The 23,044-nt window shown below is 46.4% G+C and overlaps 1 protein-coding gene across 7 annotated transcripts in view; it reads right to left on the bottom strand.

Moving 5' to 3' along the window:
- Rnf216 (ring finger protein 216) overlaps positions 1-4,329 on the bottom strand; it is a 121,542-nt gene extending 117,213 nt beyond the window's left edge. For 2 of the 7 annotated variants that reach the window (XM_039089364.2, XM_063271261.1), the window contains exon 1: positions 4,190-4,329. The gene's annotated coding sequence lies outside the window, so the exon portion shown is untranslated. Of the gene's footprint in view, positions 1-3,629; positions 3,770-4,124 lie in introns of those variants that run through there. The other 5 variants (XM_039089363.2, XM_039089367.2, XM_039089366.2 and 2 more) reach the window with 3 other exon arrangements.
- Positions 4,330-23,044: the final 18,715 nt, after the last annotated feature.

Here is a 23,044-nt window from a genome sequence, read left to right as displayed (position 1 = left end):
ACGCCCAAAGGAGGTGTAGAAAACCCTGGAACTGGAGTTACAGATGTTTATGGGCCCCACATGGGTGCTGAGAACCCAAATCCACATCAGCTGTTAAAGAGCTGCTGCTGCTCTTTCATGGCTGGGCCATTCTTTCCAGCCCCAAAGTTAGCATTTAAGATTTAACATAAGGGCTGGGGGTTTTGTGGTACACAGAATGCTGCCTGACATCCAGGGAGCCCTGAGTTCAATTCTAAGCACTGCATGAACCTGGTTGGCGGTACAGATCTTTTGAGTCCAGCCCTCAGAAGAGGCAGAATGAACAGTCTACTGTTCATGGTCATCCTGAGTTACATTCCAAGTTTGGGGCCAGCCCACACTACAAAAAATTGTTTTAGAAAAAATTAACATAAAATGCTAAGATTCTTCTTAGCTGTTGGACGATAGACTCTGAAATGTGAGCAGGTAAGTAAACACTCATACCTTTGATTTGTTTTTTGATGGTGGGGCACAGTGCTGGAATTGAACCCAGGGCCTGGCAGGTGCTTTGTCATACTTCTGAGCTATAGCCCTAGTCCTCGAAGATCTTACAAATCAATTGTCTACTTTTCTCTTACTTTTAGCTCAAGCTCTGCCTTCTAGGCTCCATACTTTGACCTCTTCATACAGCGCTCAGGGTTGTTTTTGTTTTGTTTTCCAGACAGGGTCTCACTAAGAAGCCCTGGCTGACCTGGAACTCACTATGTATACTTCGCTGGGTTCTGCTGGGATTAAAAGCATCTACCATCATGTCTGGCTGTTTTTTAAGTTACACATCACCATGACAGTCCCCAAGTCCTTACTACAGTACAAAAAAACATGGTTCATCAGGTGTTGGCTGACCCAAGTAGTGTCACGTGATAGATCGTTCTTTCCCTACTCAGACCAACCTTTCTTTCACTTCGCTCATCTCATGCTGAATTCTCTTAGTGAGACTGCCTCTCTTTGGCCAAATTACCTCTGTTAATCCCTGATCCTCCACTTCCTCAGACAAAAACCTTTTCTGACTATCCCTTAAGTGTCCCTGCTCCGTGTTCATTCACAAAACATCCCTCAGCCCCTCAGATACCACATGATATCTTCAACTCAAACTATACTTAATTAACATCTGCTGTTGGAACTTAAGTTCCAAATGCACAAGACCATGCCTTACTCAAAGCTTCCAAAGCCTGGAGACAAGGCATCAAGAGGCAGATCTAAAGAACAGTGTGAAGATATAGCAGTACAATACAGAGGCAAGAATGGTGTAACCATGACTGTCCTCTGAGAGACTCCACCCAGCAGCTGACTGAAACAAGAGTCAGAGTCCTACATCCAAACATTAGACAGAGTTCAGTCTTGTGAGAGAGTTGGAGGAAGGATTAAGGAACCTGTAGGGATAGGAACCCCACAGGAAGACCAGTGAGTCAACTACCCAGGATCCTGGGGGGTTCCCAGAGACTGAACCATCAACCATAGAGCATACATGGGCTGGACCTAACCCCTCCCTATATGGAGCAGGTGTGCAGCTTGGTCTTCATGGAAGTCTCTCAAAACTGGACTGGGGGCTTACCCTGACACTATGGCCTCCATGTGGATACGGCTTCCCTAACTGGGCTGTCTTGTCTGGCCTCAGTGAGAGAGGATACATCTAGTCCTGCAGTGACTTGAAGTGCCAAGGTGGGTTTCTTGGGAGGAACCTCCCCCTTCTTGGACTTCGAGGGGGTGAGATCAGGATGTAAAGGGAATAAATAAATTAATGGGAAAATAATCTAGCCATTGGATAGCTCACACCCATGCTCATGTAAATGGCCCTGGCTAAACTCAGTGGATTACAAAAAAAAAACCCAACCAAACAAACAAACATCATGACTGTGGGAATGGAAATTGTGTGTGTGTGTGTGTGTGTGTGTGTGTGTGTGTGTGTGTGTGTTTAATGGGATAAGAGTCATTAATACATTATACATGAAACTGTCAAAGAATAAATGTAATTTAAAACTTTTAAATTGTGTAACTGAGTGACCTTTGTATCAAGTTATTTTTCAGCATCTCCCTTCCCCCTGACCCACAACAAAAGCTATTAGAGAACCTACGTTATTGACAAGTCTAAGGAGAGTTATATCTAGCACTTAGCACCAAGTTGTGTGCAGCTAAGGCTGCTGCATGAGCTCAATAGGTTAAGGGCACTTGCTGCAAACCTGACAGACAGCATGAGTGGCACTGTCTGGACCCGTACAGCAGAAGAAAACCAACTTCCAAAAGCCGTCCTCTGACCACAAGTGCCCTTAAGTGTCCATATACACAGGGAATGTTTCTTTAATCGTTTATTTTTACTTATGCACATTGGTGCTTTATCTGCATGTGTGTCTGTATAAGGGTGTAGGATCCCTGGAACCAGAATTACAGTTAGTTGTAAGCTGCCATGTGGGTGTTGGGAATTGAACCTAAGTCCTCTGGAAGAACAGCCCCTGCTCAGGAGGCAGAGGCAGGAGTACAAAACCAGTCTGGTCTACAAAGGGAGTCAGCCAAGGCTCTGTTACAGAGAAACCCTACCTCAAACAAACAAACAAACAGCTTTGTGCAGATAAAATCTGGAGAATAGTAAACACAGAAACCATTACCTCACACAGCAAATTTCATAAACTTTCAATCTCCCCGAGCCACAACTTTATTAGATTTCTCAAGAACTTTTCACTAGCTGCTCTTGTCCTTTTTAGATAAAAGTTCACGCTAATGCAACAGGTTCACAGGTATCCAAATCCAGGCTCAAGAGCCTCAGCCATTTCCTCAAGTTCACCACCCTTCCCTAGACAGTTTATTGGGATACAAACAGAATGCAAGGCTTGGAAATCTCATAATTCGGATAAGCTAAACAAAGGTCATAAAAATACTGTCCCTCCCTCCCTCCAGGCAAGGACAAGCCCCTTCTCTGTATATGTTAAGATAACAAGCAGGTGGAGCTCTCATAAAGTCACCATCCATGGTGGGGTTGAAACTTGGCCCTCAAGCAGATGTTTCGGAGCACACAGGCTCCAATACATAATCCTTCACCCCTGCACTGTACAAAAACCCAATAAATCCACTAGAGTCACCCAAACAACCAAACCAAACCAAACCAAACCAAAATCCAGCAAGGGCGTGTGTGGAGCTCGGGGTAGAGCAGCTGTTGGGTAGGAGAAAAACGTTGAGCAAGGTGACACAGGCCTTCAATCCCTACAATCAGGAGGCAGAAGCAAGCGGACATCTGAGCTCCAGGCTAGCAAGGGTTACAGTTAGAATCTATCTTAAAATAACAATAACAACATAATGGTAGGACAAGGTGACCTACACTGGGCCAGAGGCATGCAAATTCCTGAGTCCCTTGGGGCCAGCCTTATCTACTTTTCAGGTTGCAGGCTAACCTCCGATATGCAGTAAAATTCTTTAACAAAAAAAAAAAAAAAAGGAAAAGAAAAGAAAGGAAGAAACGAAACCAAGACAAACGCCAGCAGAGATGGCTTCCAAGACAGTCAACACAATGGAGGAGAGGGTCCCAGGTCATTGCACCCCTTAGAAAGCCAGGGAGTTTGGGATGACCGATGAGCCCCACAAGGGGCCGCCTCGTCCACTCCAGCGTGGGTCTTGCCGCTCACCCAAGGTGCCACGCGCCACGGGAGCGCTCTCTCCACCGCGCACCAGGACGCCCGACTGCAGGAGTTTCGAGTCCCTTTTGCTCCGGAGCGCTGATTGGGATGACAGGCGTCAACTTGGACTCCAAGGGGCCCAAACTGGCCCGGGCTGGAGTTCAAAGTCAACAGTTCGCCGCCTCTTCCGCTTCTCCAGGCCGCGGTGGGGAGTGCGGCCACAGCGAGCCGCCAGCGAACCGTCTCTCAGTGGCTCGACGCCCCCCGCGCAGCAGGCCGGCCCGAGAAACTTCCTTAAGTGGCGGGAGGGGAGCCGGCAGGCCAGCGGTCGTCTGCGTCGCTCCTCTCCCGACACCCCCTGCGCGGACCCCCGGACCCCCGGGGCTCGCGAACGCGTCCCCCTCAGCCCCCGCCCCCACCCCAGTGGCGCCCCGGCGGGAGGCCACTCTCCTCGCTCGACCCGCAGCCCCCGGGAGACGACGCGCGCGCCCGCCCATCACGTACTCGCCACGCAGCTAGTCCAGCTCCGCGAGCGGGGCTCGACGCCCGGGAGTTCAATCTCAAGTCACCTGAAGCATCCGCTCGAAAAGCTTCCCCGCTGCTACAGCCGCCACTGCCAATGCTGTCGTCGCCGCCGCCGCTGCCGCCGAGGCCGCTACTGCGTTCCTTCCGGCCTTGCTTCAGCGTCTACCTCGCGCCTGCGCGCAGCGCCCCCTCCCGACTAATGACAGGAAGAACCATAGAGGCACGCGGAGAGCCGGGGAGGAGGGACCTGGAGAGCGAGACCATAGAGATGGATGCCTAGCTGGCTTCCATCTAGGCTCCACAGCTGCAGAGCCTTGACTCCCACTTGCGGTGGGAAGACAAAAGGGGTCACTGTATCCTCTCCAGGCTGCAAGGCCAGCTAGCGATGAAATCAACTGATAGACCACTTGTCTATCTCCTCTTGAGGTGGTGTTGTGTACCAGGTGAGACAGGTAAAATGACCCAACTCTCCTCCAAGGGTATTTGGTGAGGAATAAAGCATTCTTCAATCCAATTCAAGCTCTGTTAAATCAAGGCGGGAGAGCTGGCTCAGTGGAGCCACTCTTATTTAAGAACTGTTGTGTATGTTTGTGTGTATGTGTCTATGGTGTGTGTGTGTATGAACGTTGTATGTGTGTTATGAGTGTGCTCGTGTGTGTATATGTGTATATGGTATGTGTGTGTGTACTTTGTGTCAGTGCTTGTGTGTATATGAGTGTGTATGCTTTGTGTATCTGTCTATGTTGATGTGTTTTGGTATATGTGTGTGTGACCCAAATTTAGTTCATGGGACCCTCACTGCAGCTTACAATGTTCCGTAATTTCATTCTAGAAGATCCTCTATGATCTCCTCTGTGGGCACTGAGCATGCAAATTGTGCACCGCTATATATGCAGGCAAAACACTCATACACATAAAATCAAAGTAAAAAATAGAAATTAATTTTTTTTTTAGTCAGGCAGTGGTGGCCCACTACTTTAATCCCAGCACTTGGGAGGCAGAGGCACTTGTAAGCTCAGAATAGCCAGGGATACACAGAGAAATCCTGTCTCAAAAAAATTTTTTTAAATAAAAAACCCTTAAGGCTCTGTGTGTGTGTGTGTGTGTGTGTGTGTGTATGTGTGTGTATGCGCGCGCTTTCATGCATACACACTCATGTGTATGGTTGTGTATGTATGTATGTGTATGTATGATGAATCTGTGTGGTCTGTCTGGGCTTCAGTATGTTGTATATGTATGAGTGTGTGTGCTTGTGTATATATGTGTATATGTTGTATATGTTTGTGTGTGTTTATGGTGTGAGTGTATGTTGTATATGTATGAGTGTGTGGTATGCTTCTGTGTGTGAGTGTGTATATGGTATGTGTGTGTAGTCTGCTTGTGTGTATGTATATATGGTGTGTGTGTGTATGGTGTGCATGTATATGGTGTGTGTGTATATGGTATGTGTGTATATGGTGTGTGCGTATATGGTGTGTGTATATGGTGTGTGTATATGGTTGTGTGTGTATATGATGTGTGTGTACTCTGTCTGTCTGTGCTTGTGTGTATGTGTATATGGTGTGTGTGTATAGTGTGTGTATATGGTGTGTGTGTATGGTGTGTGTGTATATGGTGTGTGTGTATATGGTATAGTGTGTGTATATGGTATGTGTATATGGTGTGTGTGTGTGTATGGTGTGTGTGTATGGTGTGTGTGTGTATGGTGTGTGTGTATATATATGGTGTGTGTATATATGGTATGTGTGTGTATGGTGTGTGTATATGGTTATGTGTGTGTGTGCTTCTGAGATTGAACCCAGGACCTCACATATGCTAGACCAGCTTTCAATCACTGAATTACATTTCCAGTCCTATTTTTCACTTTTATTTAAATTTCAAGACAAGATCTCACTAAGTTATTTAGATTGACCTTGAACTCACATAGCTTAGCCCATCCTTGAACTTGTGATCTTGCTGGGAAGTGCAAAGGCTAGCACGTAGCATGGAGAGAAACTCCTTACTGAATCATAAAATAACAGAAGGCCTTGCATTATCCAAGAGAGTCTGTGTGCTAACCTGGGTGTCTCTTCCTGCTTGTACAGCCACTGATGTTATTGTGAGAGCCCCACCATCATGACCTCATTGAACGACAAAAGCTCCATTTCCAAATGCCAATAACACACAGAACTGAGAAGAAGCTGTCAGTATATGAACTTTTAGAGTGCAGAGTCAGACCATACCAAGAGAAGGCTTGCTGACAGTGGTGTAAGGAGGAGGGTAGCAGGGCCTATGGCCATGCTTCTAAAGGATCCAGTTACTTTTTTATCGCTATTGTTTTGACAACGGCTAGCTACGTAGTTCAGAGTGGCCTCCAACTTTCTCCCAAGTGCTGGGATTTCTAGGTTGTAGGTATATATTATCATAATTGGGAGAGAGATTCCGGGAAAACACAGTAAAATGGAGGGTGGTTAAACCAAGTGTGGTGGCACATATGTGACAAAACTTTTCCTGAAAAAACACACCACCGCACATCTACTCCCCACCAGATAAGGACCCTGACACGGACCAAAGTACAGATACCACCAAAGTCCAACTTGGTGAACCAGTGAGGTTGGTTTTTTTTTTTTTTGGTTCTTTTTTTTGGAGCTGGGGACTGAACCCAGGGCCTTGCGCTTCCTAGGCAAGCGCTCTACCACTGAGCTAAATCCCCAACCCCGAACCAATGAGTTTTACTGAGGTTACCTGCAGGAATGTGGGTGAAGGATTGCTTATAGGAGCAGAAACGACTCAAAGGCAGCTGCAACACCAAAGCCCACCCCAGCATGGGTGACAGCCCGCAAAGCTGGAAACCTGGAGCACACTGCACAGCGTGCAGGCAGCTCACCAGATTGGAGAGAGCCTTCCCAGGTGCCTCCACTCTAAACCTCTTCCAGCCAGCTCTGCTGGTTTCCGCTTATAGGAAGCTGGTCTGCTCTCGAGAGTCTTTATTGTAGCTGTGCTCGTCTGAGAGTCTTCTTTGCAGCTTGGCCTCTGCTTTTCTGAGGGAATCTCGGTTTTTATTGCTTACTCTGGCAGGGAGGGACCCGATGAATCTGGTGAGTTTCTGTTGAGTTGTTTAGCTTTCAGTTTAAGGAGCTTCCCTGCGGGATAGACTTCATTCTAGGAAGGAACACAGCAACGGACCTGTGAACCCAGGTTCAGGAGCAGAAGTAAAAGGATTGCCACAAGTTTAAAAACTAGCCTGGTGTGCACAGGGAGTTCTACACTACTCAGGGCTACAGAGTGAGGCTGTCTGAAAAAAGTCAGCCAACCAATGACATAAAAGGTACAAAAGAAACAAACACCCAAAAGTTGTGTTATTCAGGTTTTTGTTGTTGTTGTTGTTGCTGTTGTTGCTGTTGATGATGATGATGTAATAAAATACTTGAGAGAATCAGTTTATAAAGAAATAAGGTTACGGGCTTTCAGTTTTCCAGGTTTCAGTCCAAGACCGAGCCAATCATCATCTCCTTGGTCTCTGATTGGTGATCCAAACGGCAATGGTGGTGCAACAAACGGCTTACCTCGTGTCCAGGAAACCAAAAAGAGGAAGGTAAAGGACAGGGGGCCTTACTGTTCAGTTCTAGGTGGAAGCCAAGAAAACTCACTTCGGATACAGAAGTTTAAAAAAAAAAATGAAAGCTTTATTTTCTGAGCGCACAGAGAGGCAGCCAAGTCGGGATCTGAACTGTGTCCCCAAAAGGAGACTGTACAACATTTTTAAAGAATAGGGACACAAAGGGAACAAGAAGCTGGGGGGTGGGGGAGAAGGCGAGAACTACAGTGTTATCCAATTTAACATAATGGGTTAAGCAAGGGAGTACCCTTTGGAGACTGGACTGCATCCAGGGCACCTGGCTTCAAGGTCCCTCATTCATTCTTCTAGACATTAGGTGCAGACCCCAGAGTGACAAGGGGACCAAGGAGCAGGCCAGCCTCCTGCAGTTAATTAGGGCATGGCAGGCAAATAGGTTATATATTCTTACAACTTATGTACCTTGCCTTAGAGAACCGCAACATTTCTATTCTCTCCTGGTTAACAGATAATTAAGAACACATCTGGAGAAGTGGGATAGGTGTTCATTCTTAGGCCCAGAACATGAACTTGTTTGACCCCGCTGGCAGGATGCAGAAATTGTCCTTGAGATGTCCGGACTCAGACAACTGTTTACAACAGAAGCTGTTCTGTTATAGGGAAGTTCAGGGCCTGGGATCTTGGATTTAGTTTCTCCCTGTGACTAAATGGAGTCTAAAAATGAAAAGGTGGTACCTAGAGATAAGTCTCTTTCCCTCCCTCACCACACTCACACTCACTCTCAGGGCCGTGCCCTCAATGGCCCACATAGTTCTAATCAGGCTCCACCAGCTCGGTGATGATTTATGCTGATTTTCAACCTGACAGGATCTAGGATCACCTAGGAGACAAACCTCTTGGCTTGCCTGTGAGGTATCATCTAAATCAGATTAGCCTCTGTCAGTATCTGTGAGAACCATCTAGATTAGGTTCATTGAGGTAGGAAGGCCCTTGCAGACTGCGCAAAGAGCAGAAAGCCTGTAGAAAAGTCTGTATTTTTCTCTCTCTGCTCACTAACCGTGGGCACAAAGGAACCTCCCACTTCAGCTACCATGCCTCTGTCAGGGACTGAACCCTCAGACTGTAAACCAAGCTCTTCCTGGGGCTGGAGAGTTGGCTGGCTCAGCCATTAAGAGTGTGTACTGCTCTTGCAGAGGACCTGAGTTTGGTTCCCAGCAACCACGTCAGATGGCTGGAACTACCCGTTAACTCCTGTTCCTGGGGCTCTGACATCCTCCTGTGGCCCCGTGGGCACCTGCATGAACATGTACATACACACACACACATAGGTGAATAAAGGAAAAATAAAATCTTTAAAAAGTCCTCCCTCTCCTAAGTTACTTTGTCACCAGAGTATGAAATATTAATAATTAATACTACATACCAGTAGCACCACCCTGAGAACTAAATCGTTAACACATGGACCTTTAGGGGACATTTACAGACCAACAATAGCAAAGGACATGGGGCCTGCTGGGTTCAGCCTCCTGACAACACCTTCTGGGGCTGTTCCCCTTGACATGCTGTAATTCGGTTATTAAGTGGAGCCTTGATTATATCTCCACTGATTGAGTCATCTCCCCAGCTCCTCAGTGCTCCCCCATTTCACCTCTCTTCCTTTTCACATCACTGTTCATTCAGCCTGTAAAACTAGTCTCGGGGGCACAGGGCTGCCGTCAGTCCAGTGTGTGTCCCATCCTGCTCCTAAGAGCTCTGGCCATTGTCATCAGCTTAATGCAAATGGAGGCTCTTTGGTTCGGGTCTAGTTGCAGAGGAAACTAGACACAAACTGGATCTGCTTTCAGAAGCAGTAATTTTCCGCCATTCTGGCCCATTATCACAAGAGAAAGAAAATTGATGTTATTAAGGTATAATTTATATACAGAACACAGCACCCAGATTAAATGTACTTTCTATCAGTTCTAACAAATTTACAGACCCACAAAACTACCACACACAATCGGGACTGAGATCAGGGGCTGGCGAGTTAGCTTGGCCCTTAACGTGTCTCCTGGTTGCCTAGCACCCAATAAAGGCTGAACGGTGACTTCTGTAACCCCAGCTAGATACAGACAGGCAGGTCTCTGAAACATATTGGCCAGTCAGGCTAGCTGAATGGGTGAGCTCTGGAGACTCTCAGCTTCACTGAGAGACTGTGTCGCAGTTAAAGGTGGTCGAGGGAAAGGTTATAATTGTCCTCAGTACCCAAGGTCCTATGACGATCCTAATTAAACTCAGCGGGTCACATGTTTTAAAAAAATACATGGCGGTAAAAGGGAGATTCATGGAGAAGAAAGGGGTTTTAAGGGAGAAAGAGGGAGTAACAAGGAATGGAAGTAATAAGATTCATTATACATACAGGGGGATGGACCTATGGCTCAATCTGCATATGTTGCAGAGGATGACCTTGTCAGGCATCAATGGGAGGAGAGGCCCTTGGTCCTGTCAAGGCTCATTGCCCCAGTGTAGGGGAATGTCAGGGCGGGGAGGCCGGAGGGAGTAGGTGGGTGGGTGAGGGAGCACCCTCATAAGAGCAGAAGGAGGGGGGGTTGGGGATTTAGCTCAGTGGTAGAGCATTTGCCTAGCAAGCGCAAGGCTCTGGGTTCGGTCCCCAGCTCCGAAAAAAAAAAAAAAAGAAAAGAAAAAGAAAAAAGAAAAAGAGCAGAGGGAGGGGGAATGGGATAAAATAAAAAAGAAAAAGAAGATTCATTATATGCATGTTTGAATCTCAGTGAGAAATTGTCTAGGTCCGGTCGGCCTGGAGGTATGTCTTGAGTGCAGAATTGATGTGGAAAGACGTAGTTCACTGCAGGCAGCACCATAACCTGAGATCTTGGGCAGTACAGAAAAGAAGGGTGGGACAGACCTCTCATGGGATAATAGTGCTCGATGCTCTTATAGAGGACCTAAGTTCCATTTCCAGCCCATGTCTGGTGGCCATAACTGCCTGTGACTCTCACTCTGGGGACTGGAAGCCTTCTTCTGGCTTCCAAAGACATCTCCACACATGTGCCATAAATTATACATACAGAGACACATGCATACACATTAAAACATAAATTCTAAAGGAGGAGAAAGCAAGCTGGTCACTGTGGATATATATATATGTATGTATGTATGTCTCTGCCCTTGACTGTAGACATATATGACTTTTTAAAGAATTATGTGCATATGTACATATGTGCATGAGACCGGTACTTGGGGAATGCAGGAGAGCACTGGCTCCCCTTGAGCAGAGTCCCAGGCAGTTGTGAGCCTTTCACATGGGTGCTGGGAACCAAGCTTGGGTCCTCTGAAAGAGCTGTAAGTGCTCTTAACTGCTGAGCCCCGGTCTCCCGCCCATGACTGGCTTGTTTGTTTGATTGATTTTTTTTTAAGTTTTTATCACTGTGCCCTCCCCGCTCTGATGGACTATAACCTGGTGAGCTGCAGTAAAACCTTACCCCTGGGGTTGCTTTTTATCCGAATGCTTTATGTTTTATCACACCAATAAAACCAAAACCAGCAGTCACAAAACACAATGGTTTCTGGAGAAAAGGCTTTCTACACTTATCCTCTGAGTTGTGGGAGGAACTAATTTCCTTCCCCCAGACGCATGGTTCTAAAGGGAAAATTGACCATGATGAACTATGCCCATTCAACTGGTGCATATTTCAGACTTTTTTTTTTTTTTTGACAACATGGCTTCTAGTGGAGCAGTTGTATGTGCTTCCACTGGTAACATCTGAGCTTCCTGGACATGGTTAGAATCTGAGATTTCCATCAACCTTTCGAGCTCAACCACTTCCCATTACTTGGATATGTTGCTAAGACAGCAGGGTGGCAACAAACTTGAGGGCTGGCTGGCATCTTGTGACATCTGTCCACATTTCAATAAAGCTATTGTGATTAGGTCATACATAAGAAATAAGTATTTTGGTTATGTTCCTGGCCAGAGCTCCCTATTAATTTCCTAAGTAATAAGAGCTGATAGGACCTGGGTTCAACATTTTGCTTATTAATTTAACACTCGCATGCATGGGTGCGTGTGCGCACGCGCACACACATGTACGAGTCAGAGGACAGCTTGCAGAAGTCGGTTCCTCCATCCTGTACGTGGGTCTCAGGGATCAGACCTAAGTTCATCAACCTTTCCACTGAGCCATCTTGCCAGCCCTGGAATCATATTTTCTTTGTCCCCCCCCTTTTGGTTTTTTCTTTTCTTTCTTCCCTTCTTTCTTTCTTTCTTTCTTTCTTTCTTTTTTCTTTCTTTCTTTTTTTTTTTTTTTGAGACAGGGTTTCTCTGTGTGGCCTTGGCTGTCCTGGAACTCACTCTGTAGATCAGGCTGGCCTCACACTCAGAGATCAGCCTGCCTCAGCCTCCCAAGCATTGGGATTAGAGGCGGGCGCCACCGCTGCCCAGCCAAGCCCCCTTGGCATCATCTTTTATTCGACTATATCTGTGTTTGCTTTCTGTCCCTAACTCCAGGGAGATTAAGAAGAAAGAAATGTCCTGATTTGTTACCATAGCTTCTTTCAACCACTCCTTTTTGTACATCATGAAGTGATTTTCATTTTTCAATTATCTATTGTGTGTGCAACACATGTGCCTATAGGTATGTGTGTAGGCCAGAGGTCAGCATCAGACATCTTTTTTCTTTTCATCATTTTCCACTCTTAGCTACTGAGGCAGCTCCCACTCTTGATGATAACTTCTGAGTTTTTTTTTTTAAAGAGTTATTTACTTCATGTATGTGGTTACACTGTAGCTGTCTTCAGACACACCTGAAGAGGGCATCAGATCTCATTACAGATGGTTGTGAGCCACCATGTGGTTGCTGGGAATCGAACTCAGGGCCTCTGGAAGAGCAGTCAGTGCTCTTAACCGCTGAGCCATCTCTCCAGCCCCCAACTCTAAGTTTTTAAAAATTAGGAGAGGGACTAGAGAGATGGCTCAGCAGTCAAGAATACTTGCCGCTCTTTCAGACGACCTGGGCTTTTCCAACACCCAGAGTGGCTCACAATCTTCTGTAAATCCAGTTCCAGGAGATCTGACATCCTCCTCCGGCTTCTATGAATATCAGGTACACATGTGGTAGACAGACATACATGCAGGCACAACGCTTACAACACTCATTCACGTTAAATAAAACTTCAACAACTGAGAATACAGAGAGGTCATTATACCAGTTTCCAAACTGCTACTTTTTTTTTTCTAATTCTTTTTTTTTTCGGAGCTGGGGACCGAACCCAGGGCCTTGCGCTTGCTAGTCAAGCGCTCTACCACTGAGCCACATCCCCAACCCTCAAATTGCTACTTTTAGTCTCCCATTTTGTGATATATGAATATATATATGTATATATATAACATTATGTACATATACAGTGTCTGTCTAGTGTTCTTGGAGGCCAGAAGAGGGCATTGGATCCCCTGGCACTGCAGTCACACACAACTGTTAGCCATCATGTGGGTGCTGGGAATCAAACACAGGTTCTCTGCAAGAGCAACAGGTGCTTTTAACCACGGAACAAACACCCCTGTTTCCCCTCCCATTTGTGGTGTTGGGATTAGAATGAACAGCTTTGTGTATTTTAGACAAGTGCACTGCCCCTAAGCTCCATTTGTTCTTCTGCCTTTTAATTCTTTTACATGTGTGCATGCGTGTATGTGTGTGTGTGTGTGTGTGTGTGTGTGTGTGTGTGATACCATACCATATGAGTGTGGTAGTACATATGTGGGTCTTGGGAATCGAACTCAGCTCCTCAGGCTTGGCAGCAAGTGCTTATACATTGAGCCATCTCACAGGCATGGCTTCCCCTACCCGTTCTTTAATATTCCATTTTATGAAAGAAAAAAAAAGCAAATCTGATCTTATAATAATTCATCTCAATTTATCTCATGCTTCAGTTATCTGGGTTGTAAAGGGCATCGTTTGTTCTGGGTCCAAGCTACGCCTGTCTGCACTGTACCAGAGCAGAAGTTCTGTGGGCTGTCTTCTCGGAGTAGGCTGTTCAAGGAGGGACAAATGATGTCACCAGATTCTTACAAGAACTCCCTTCCCCTGTGAGCCACTCCTCTCCCTTGACTCGGCAGTTAACAAAGTGACTTTTGCTACACTTCCACTAAGAAATAGTGTCTACTTTCCTCCACTTGGACCTGGGCTTGCCTTGGGCTAGCCTGGTCCAGTAGAAGGCAATGAAGGGACAGCATACTACCTCCAAGAAGTAAGGGCAACTTTGTCTCTTTGGCTTATTTTTGGTTCTATGTCAAAAAGCTAAGTGTACAGACCTGGGAAGGTGGATCCATCAATGAAATGCCTCCCACATAAACACACAGACCCCAGTTTGATCCCCAGCACCCATGTTAAAAAAAAAAAAGAGCCAGGTGGCTGGCAGTGGTGGTATATGTCTTTAATCCCAGCATTCGGGAGACTGAGGCAGGCAGATCTCTGAGTTGGTGGCTAACCTGGTCTACAAGGAAGTTCCAGGACAGACAGAGAATCCTCCTCCCATCTCACAAAAAGATAAAAGGAAAAAAAAGAGGCAGGTGTGGTCTGTAATCTTAGCTTGGGGTGGCCAGAGGGCAGGGATAGGAGGCTGCCTGGGGCTTATTGTTCAGTGACAGACAAGGTAGGGCTGGGGGATGGCTCTGTGGAATAGAGGTGATTGCTACTAAACCTCAGGACTTGAGTTTGATCCCTGGGACCAACAAAGTTGAAAGAGAACCAGCTTCAGTTCCTTTGATCTCACGAGTTTGCTCTCCCCCTCTCCCCCTCTCTTTCTCACACACACACACACACACACACACACACACACACACACACACACACACACACACTAAATGTAGTAAGGAAATCGAAGAAAAAAGATGATGCAAAATGGATGAGGAAGACACTTGCCATTGATCTCTGATCTCTGCTTCGCACGCTTGTGTACCCACACATGCACATGTGCTTGAATGCACACAGATATTATGCACATACGCATAAAATTTTTTAAAAAATTAAAGGCTAGGAAAAGCCTCCTGGATAGTAAGAAGCCACATAGAGACAAAGAGATCCAGTGTCTCAGTCTTTTTTTTTTTTCTTTTCTTTTTTTTCTTTTCTTTTCTTTTTTTTTTTTTTTTTTTTTCGGAGCTGGGGACCGAACTCAGGGCCTTGTGCTTGCTAGGCAAGCGCTCTACCACTGAGCTAAATCCCCCACCCCAGTCTTTTTTTTTTTTTTTTTTGATGTGTGATAATACACCATAACCAAGGCAACTTAAATTTTTTGTTCGATTCTTTTAGTGATTTGTTTTTGTTTTTTTATTTTGAGAGAGGGTTTCCCTGTGTAGCCCTGACTGTCCTGGAACTCACTCTGTAGACCAGACTGGCCTCAAACTCAAGAGATCTGCCTGCCTCTGCCTTCCAAGTGCGGGAATAAAGGCGTGCGCCATCACCACTCAGACTTATAAAACAGATAGTTTAATGTGGCTTGAGCTTCCATCAGGCTTGAGCCTACAGTGGTGGAGCAAAGGCCTGACAACAGGTGGCTGGAATAGCAACTGAGAGCTCACATCTTGATCTCCAAGTTGGAGGCAGAGAACACACTGGGAGTGGTAAGTCTTTTGAAATCTCAAGGTCAGCCCCCCATAACACACCTCCTCCAACAAAGCCATGCCCCCTACTCCTTCCCAAACAGTTCTACCAACCAGAGGCCAAGTATTCAGAATATGAACCATTCATTCTAAGGAGGCATTTATTCTAATTCAAACCAGCACACTCCCGTCTACAGCCCTATCACGGTGATTGTGCCCAATCTGGAATGATAAGCAGAGTTAGGCTTGGTTAATACTCAGATGAAAGGCCAGGCATCAGGCAACAAAGAGAGGCAAACACATTGGATTCACTGCTCTTTTCGTTGCTAAGTTTCACGGGGACTCCCCTTGAGACGTGGGCTGGGACCACGAGAGACTGATGGCCATTTTATATTTCTTTTGAGGCAGGGTATCGTTGTGTAGCCCTGGCAACTCACTGTGTAGATCAGGCTGGCCTTAAACCCATAGAGATCCTCTCACCTCTTCCTCCTGAGTGCTGGGATTAAAGGTGTGTGCCACCACACTGAGCCCATTAGCTGTTTTCCTTACTCATTGCAGGCTATGGAGGGATAGAGGAAGGGAAGGAGGGAGTGGTGGCTGGAAAGTGGGAGTAGGGGGAAGGGACAGGTAGTTTTCTTCTCTCTACTTCTTTTTCAAAGCTTCTGATGATTTCAGTCTGCACCCTGAGTTATACGCTATTTGAATCAGTTTCTAGTTAGGGTGTAGCTCAGCCCTGGGCACAAACTTTAATTCCTCTGGTTGGAATACAGACGTGCCCTTGGCACTCACCTGTAATCCCAATCAATGAAGGTAAAGTTAGTTTGTAGGAGGAAACACCACATTTGAAAGTAATGTCTAACCGAATGGCAGACAAAGTGATGAATCAGAGAAAGATTTGACAGTATAGGATATGCCCAACTCTCGCAAGAAGAAAAAGGAAGGGAAGCTATTTAAGGGAGAGACAGTACAGGAGGGAGAGGGTACAGAGCAGGAATACAGTAGAGTTCGTGGACAGCAGTGCAGTAGAGTTGTGAGGGAGAGGAGAGCAACACAGAGGGAGAAGGAGGCAATGTTACCGGGAGAGTTTCACAGAGACAGATTGAAGAGAACAAGCTAGACACAGGTAAAGACAGAGTGAACAAGAGAATGAGAAGGAGTCAGAAGATAAGAACAGATTGCTAGAATCAGTTTGAGGCCAAGCAGAGCAATTCAGAGGCCAAGAAAGATGCCAGATTGAATCAGTCACTACCAACTACAGCCTGTGCTCTCACCCTTGGACTCAGTTACGCTCTGACAGGAGGCCCCTAGTTTTCTTCCCAAGTCAGTGAGTAAGGACTCTCCAAAGGAACAGAACACACAGAATGAATGCGGTGTGTTCACAAAGGGCTTATTAGATTAGCTTACTTGATTCAGGCTGGCTAATCCAACAATTGCCATTTGCTTCTGGAGAGGTTAGGAACATCTGCTCAAGTCCATGAGGCTGGGTGCTTCCATAGTCCCAATACAACAGACAGCTAAAGCCTGGAGGATTTAGGGAGACCGCTGGTCGTTATTGGAAGACAAAAAAAAAAAAAAAAAAAAAGGTATGTCCCAATGTCAGTTATGGACAATGGCAGCAGCGCGGCGGCAGGAGCAGCAGCAGCCATAGCGGGATGGATGCAGTCAGCGGCAGGAAGTGAAGGTAAGCAAATAGCACTGTTCTGTCCTCAGATCTCTCTATACCCGAGTTGCTGCTGGAAGCTCCCATCCACTCAGGAGGAGGGGCTTCCCCTCTTAGTTACTCCTTCCTGGAAATACTCTTACAGCCCCCCACCCCAAAGGGGCTATCTCTGATTAGATTTCCCTATCGCTCCCACAGCCAACTGCCAACCAAGATTAACCATCACATAGGAGGTGGAAGTAAAGGGGGTGGGAGTGGGGGTGTGTGACAATGGGTTTGTGCTCCCCCGCTCCCCTTTCTCCGGGTATATGAGGGTTCTGATTAAAACCCCACAGGTTAAGCAAGGTCAGCCAGTCCTGAGTGCTTTGAGACCACGTGTTCTAGCTTAATTTCCGTCCTACCTCACTCAGGAGGGCTTCCACCACACAGCGCCCTCTGTCGGGCCCTGCCCCAGCTCCCAGCTCCTGAACCCAGCAGCCAGGTCCCCTCGGGGTAGTGCTCCAGCAACTCACTGTTAAAACTCATCTTTAGGTTTTCCTGCCTGTGGCCATCTGCCAGAGAGGTTTCTGCTTAGGTGAGTGTGATTGTCAACTCCCTGGGTGTCTCTTATTGTCTGAGGTTGTGGGTTTGCCTGCCCCAGGCCTCTGATGAATCAATCTTAACTGAGTCACTGAGCTTCCAGCGTGTTCAATATTTTGTTTGTTGGGACAAGGTGGTGATTTCCAAGACTGCTGTCTCACCAGCCCACGGATAGCAAGTCCTGCTGGGTCTTTGTGAATTCTGAACCAGCCTGGTCTACATAGCAAGTTCCAGACTAGCAGGGGCTACATAAAGGAGCCTCCCTGTCTCAAAATAAACAAGTAATTAAGTAAACAAACAAATGAACATCTGACCTGCTTCCAAGCCACAAGTTAGAGTCTTGACTGAGGGGAAATTATCTTCCTATTACAATACTTAATTAGAGCTGATAAGGAGGAAGAGCGGTTTGCCTTGCCTGGCATCCTCCATACAGAGAAATTTGTAACCTCGTTTGTGTTCAGGGAGAAATGAATGACAGGTCCTTGCTCTGTGGTCTCCAATACTAACATTTCCCCATTCATCCCTGACAAGCTTGCTCCTCCTCCCTCAGTCAAAAAAACGAAAACAAACACAAACAAGCAAGCAAAACTCCTTTGTTCTTAGTAACTCAGCTACAGATTTAAGTTTGCTGAAGGATCAGCAAAGTGGGGGCTGGGAAAGTGGTGGATAGAGCATTTTCCGCAGCCTGAGTTCAATTCCTGCACCCAGCTAAAAGCCAAGCCTCCCTGGTTATGCTCCTGTATCCTCAGTACTGGTCAGGCAAGAGACAGACTCAGCAAAGTGTTTACCCCGGCGTTCATCCTTTTTGTATCAACATTCCATTGTATTTCCAAGGGAAAAAACGGGCTTTGAAAGCCAGGGGGGCGGGTGGGTGGGGGTGCAGATTTGTCTTGGTTTGTTTCTGTTCTTGTTTTTATCTAAGAGGTCGGCCTAAACAGGCGCTGTTGCTACCCGACTCCAAAGGACTATGATTCTGCGTTGCTATGGGGATGAGATGATTCAAATGCACAGCATGTTCTGTTGCTAAGGCAATCACTGACATCTTCACCTTTTCTGTCAGGAGGGGCTTTGCCGCAGATTTCTCTCTATTATTTGTTTCGAGGGTCTGTATGTGGTGTGCGTATGCATATCTATGTGAGCTTGTGACGGTCAGAAGAGAACCGGAGGAAGTTGGTTTTCTCCTGCTTCTGTGTAGGTTTCCAGGAATAGACCTCAGATCTTTAGGCTTGGTAGCAAGCACCTTGACCCACTGAGCCATCTTGCTGGCCCTCAGCCGATTCATCTTTTCCTCATTTTTGTCTTTGGCATTTATTTATTTAGGCTGGCTTTCCATTCAGTACCCCAGGATAGCCCAGACCTCACAATCTCCTGCTTCTGGCTCCTGAGTGCTAGGGTTACAGAAGTAGGTGTGTGTGTGTGTGTGTACACGCACATGCTTGGGAGCCATAGGTAAACATTGGTATTTTTCCTCAGGGCTGCCCAAGTTGTTTTTGGTTAGTGAGTTTATTTTTGTTTGGTTTTGTGTCTGTTTTGAGATAGGAATTCTCAATGGCCTAGAACTCTGTGACTAGACTAGACATAGACTGCGGGCGCAGACTGCCCACGTGCTGAGATTTACACAGTTCCACCATCGGGTCCAGCTTGTTGTGTGGATGGTTCTGACAGCTGGACTCAGGTCTGTGTGTTTTCACGCCAGGCACTTTACTGAATGAGCTGTCTCCCCGGCCTGTTTTTAAAAGATTTGTTTATACGAATGTTGTATCTCCACACAGTATAGTAGAGGGCTTGAACTACAGACATTGTGAGCCTCCATGTGGTTGCTGGGAATTGAACCCAGGACCCCTGGAAGAGCAACCAGTGCTCTTAACCACTGAGCTAAGTCTCCAGCTGCTCCCCCAAGTTCCCATTTCCATGACAAGCTTTTTGCTATCTTCCTCTCACCCTAAGAACTTTCTGGTATCCTTTTTTTTTTTCTTTTTTTTTTCAGAGCTGGGGACCGAACCCAGGGCCTTGCGCTTGCTAAGCAAGTGCTCTACCACTGAGCTAAATCCCCAACCCCAAAATGTGTAGCCCAGGCTGGCCTTGAACCCTTGAACTCGTGATCCTCCTGCCTCTGCCTCCTTCAGCAAGTCCTACCGGCATGCGCCACCACAACCGGCAACTTCCTGGTATCCTTAATTACTCTTTGTCTATGATACAGGATATAACACACACACTGTCCCTGTAAGTCGTTTGTTTTTTGACTTTGCTCATGCTATTTTATACTATGTAAATATGTAAATATGCTCTCTTTTGCTTTCACATGACTGAATGTTATTATTAGGAGAGTTTGCTGGGCTGAAGATGAGGTTCAGATGGTAGAGGGCATTACGAAGCCTTGTGTTCTGACACTACATACACCAAGTGTTGTAAGGCACATCTGTAATCCCAGTCTGGGGAGAAAGAGACAGGAGGATCAGGTATTCAAAGTCACCCTTAACTACAGAGAAGTGCTCAAGGTCAGCCTTGGATATGTGTCTCAAACAAAACAACAATAAAAAAAAAAAATCCTTTCTCTGGTGCTGGAGAGATGGCTCATCGGTTAAAAAACTTCGTTACGAATTGTGGGGGAATTTCTATATATTTGCTTTTCTCTTCGTTTTTGTTGTTGTTTGTTTTTTTTCTATTTGCTGTTTTTCAGTTTGGTTTGGTTTTTTGAGACAGGGTTTTCCCTGGCTGCCCTGGACCTCTCTTTGTAGATCAGGCTGACCTCAGTCACAGAGATCCACCAGCCTTTGCCTCTTGAGTAGTGCCAGATTAAAGGATTGTGCTACCACTGCCCGGCTGCTTTTCTCTTTGTATGCTTTTATTTTATTTTAATTCGGTGCACATGTGGGCATGTACGAGCGAGCACAAGTCCCAGAGGAAGCCAGAAGAAGAGGGTGTTGGATCCCCTCAAGGTGCAGTTGCAGCCACTGTGAGACACTTGTCTGTAGGTATGGACTGAAACTTGGGTCCTCTGCAATAGTGGCAGGCTCTCTTCAGCCTGAGCCATTTCTGGTTTCTTTTCTTCTCTTTCCATTTCAGTCTTCGGTTCATTTCAAATGCATCGGCTGTATGGGCCGGAGACTGGATGTGATTGTTTCCACCAGCTATCCGGCGATCCCGCCATCACACACTGGAGTCCTTCACCCGGTTTCCTGGCTCGAGATACTATCTGTACTGCATGCTGGCTCCGCATCTGTGGCTGGTTCTATTTCTAGATTTGATTTTTTTTCCTGCTTCCCTGCGGCGTCTGCAAATGACAGCGTCTTGCTTTAATGACAAAGGCTTAAAATATGCCTCAATATATGGCAACCCGCTGCCTTTCAAGAGTTGCCTGGCTTCCCTAATATTTTCTCAAATGATACTCAGCTTTGTCTCGAACTTAAAGATGAGGGAAATGAATAGTGTCTTTATTGAGCTCGTGACTGGTTTATCGATGCACCCAGAGAAGATGGATGTCCTCAGGAAATTAAATCTATCCAAGAGCAGATATGTCTTTGCATTTGTTCACACTGTCTTTTGCCGTTTTGTGTTTTATTTTTCCTATGAGCTCTAAACATTTCTTTGACTCAGTTTCTTGATTTTGATTCATTTAACTTTTTCATTTAATAGTTTATCCTTTTGTATTTATTTGAAATAGGGTCTTCATTTTCCTCAGCTAACTTATTTCTTACAAAGTTGACCAGGGACTCCACGTGTAACTGCATCAGCTTCTTGTGCGCTAGGATTACTAACCCTCCTGAGCTCAGTCTGCATCCATTCCTCCATCTATCTTCCTCCCTTTGTACTTCCTTCCTCCTTCCTCCCCACCTCCCTCTTCATGGTCACCCTTTGTAGTCTTGGATGTCCTGGAAAAACGTTTTTATTGTGTATTTATTGTATGTATGTATGTATGTATGTATGTATGTATGTATGTATGTATGTACACCGCGTGTTACCCAGTGCCCACAGAGGTGATAGGATCTCTTGGAACTGAAGTTTTGAATGGCAATTGAACCTAAGTCCTCCGTAAAGCATTATGTGCTCTAGACCAGTGGTTCTCAGCCTGTGATTCCCAGGGTACCCCCTCAAGGGGCCGTCATTTCACAGGGGTTGCCTAGGACCATTGGAAAACAGATATTTACATTACGATTCATAGCAGCAAAATTACAGTTCTGAAGTAGCAACGAAATAATTTTATGGTTCGAGGTCACAGCATGAGGAACTAACTGTATTAAAGGGTTGCAGCGGGCTGGAGAGATGGCTCAGTGGTTAAGAGCACTGACTGCTCTTCCAGAGGTCCTGAGTTCAGATCCCAGCAACCGCATGGTGGCTCACAACCATCCATAATGGGATCTGATGCCCTCTTCTGGTGTGTCTGAAGACAGCAACAGTGTACTTACATACATGGAATAAATAAAATAAATCTTAAAAACAAAATTTTTAAAGGGTTGCAGCATTAGAAAGGTTGAGAACCAGAGCTTTGGATTAGACCTTTCAGTCAGCTCTACTGCCCTCAAGTGTTGAGATCTTTCTGATAGCTAATTCTATAAGATCGCTCCGGGGCCAATCTGCGTGGTATCCATATCAAGCACCGCAGCTTCCCGGACCAGGAGTGCTATGAAAGAGTCTTGTGGGGGTTGGGGATTTAGCTCAGTGGTAGAGCGCTTGCCTAGCAAGCGTAAGGCCCTGGGTTCAGTCCCCAGCTCCAAAAAAAAGAAAAAAAAAAAAAAAGAGTCTTGTGACCAGGCCACATAGCTAACGGGGATGGGGACCCGGTCTTTTAACGGGGATCCTGGAGGCTATAAGCGAATATGCATCATTGATGACCGGAAGTGCCGAGGCTCAGTGTACCGCGGTGACCTTTGGGAGTTGTATTCTCGTCACTCATAGTGAGGGGCCTCTTAGGCTTGTTTTCAGGGGTCAGACTCCAAAGTGCACACTTCCGGACTCCAGGCTGTACCGTGGCAACTGCTATCCCATCTGCTCCCAGAAGCACAGTTTTGCTCTCTGGCTGTTCAGAGTTAGGTTGCTGGTTGCTGGTCCCTGCAGAGCTGGCTGTGTCCTGCACAGTCCGGGTTGAGTGGTAGAGCTGGCACATGGATACTAGGTGTTGTGTGGGTCTTAGATCTGCTCCCAGCCTATCATCTCACCAATCATCTCTCCTTCAGCTCTACCTGCTCAGAGCCCATGGTCCACTGGAGGCTCACAGATTTCATGATAGCACAAACCCCAGAAAACTGCCCAGATATCGCCCCTTCTTTCCCAAGAATGGCTTACCTTCTATTCCTTCACTTGTAGCTTCGCGGTCTATCCAGGGACCTGAACGCTGCTCCTGTCTACTCTTGTGGCTGGATATCCAGGGGGAGGAGGGGCTGCTAAGGAAAGGCCGTGGACTCATCTGTTCAGAGAATACTCCTTTTGTCTATAATCTCTCCTGGCTGCTGCCGCCCCCCTCTTACAGCCCACAGTAAATGCAGCGCAGTAAGCAGAACCGTGGGAGGATT

The sequence above is a fragment of the Rattus norvegicus genome, chromosome 12 (assembly GCF_036323735.1).
Source record: "Rattus norvegicus strain BN/NHsdMcwi chromosome 12, GRCr8, whole genome shotgun sequence".
Taxonomy (NCBI): Eukaryota; Metazoa; Chordata; class Mammalia; order Rodentia; family Muridae; genus Rattus; species Rattus norvegicus.
Note: the sequence above shows the minus strand (reverse complement) of the source record. Positions and strands in the feature narration are given on the sequence as shown.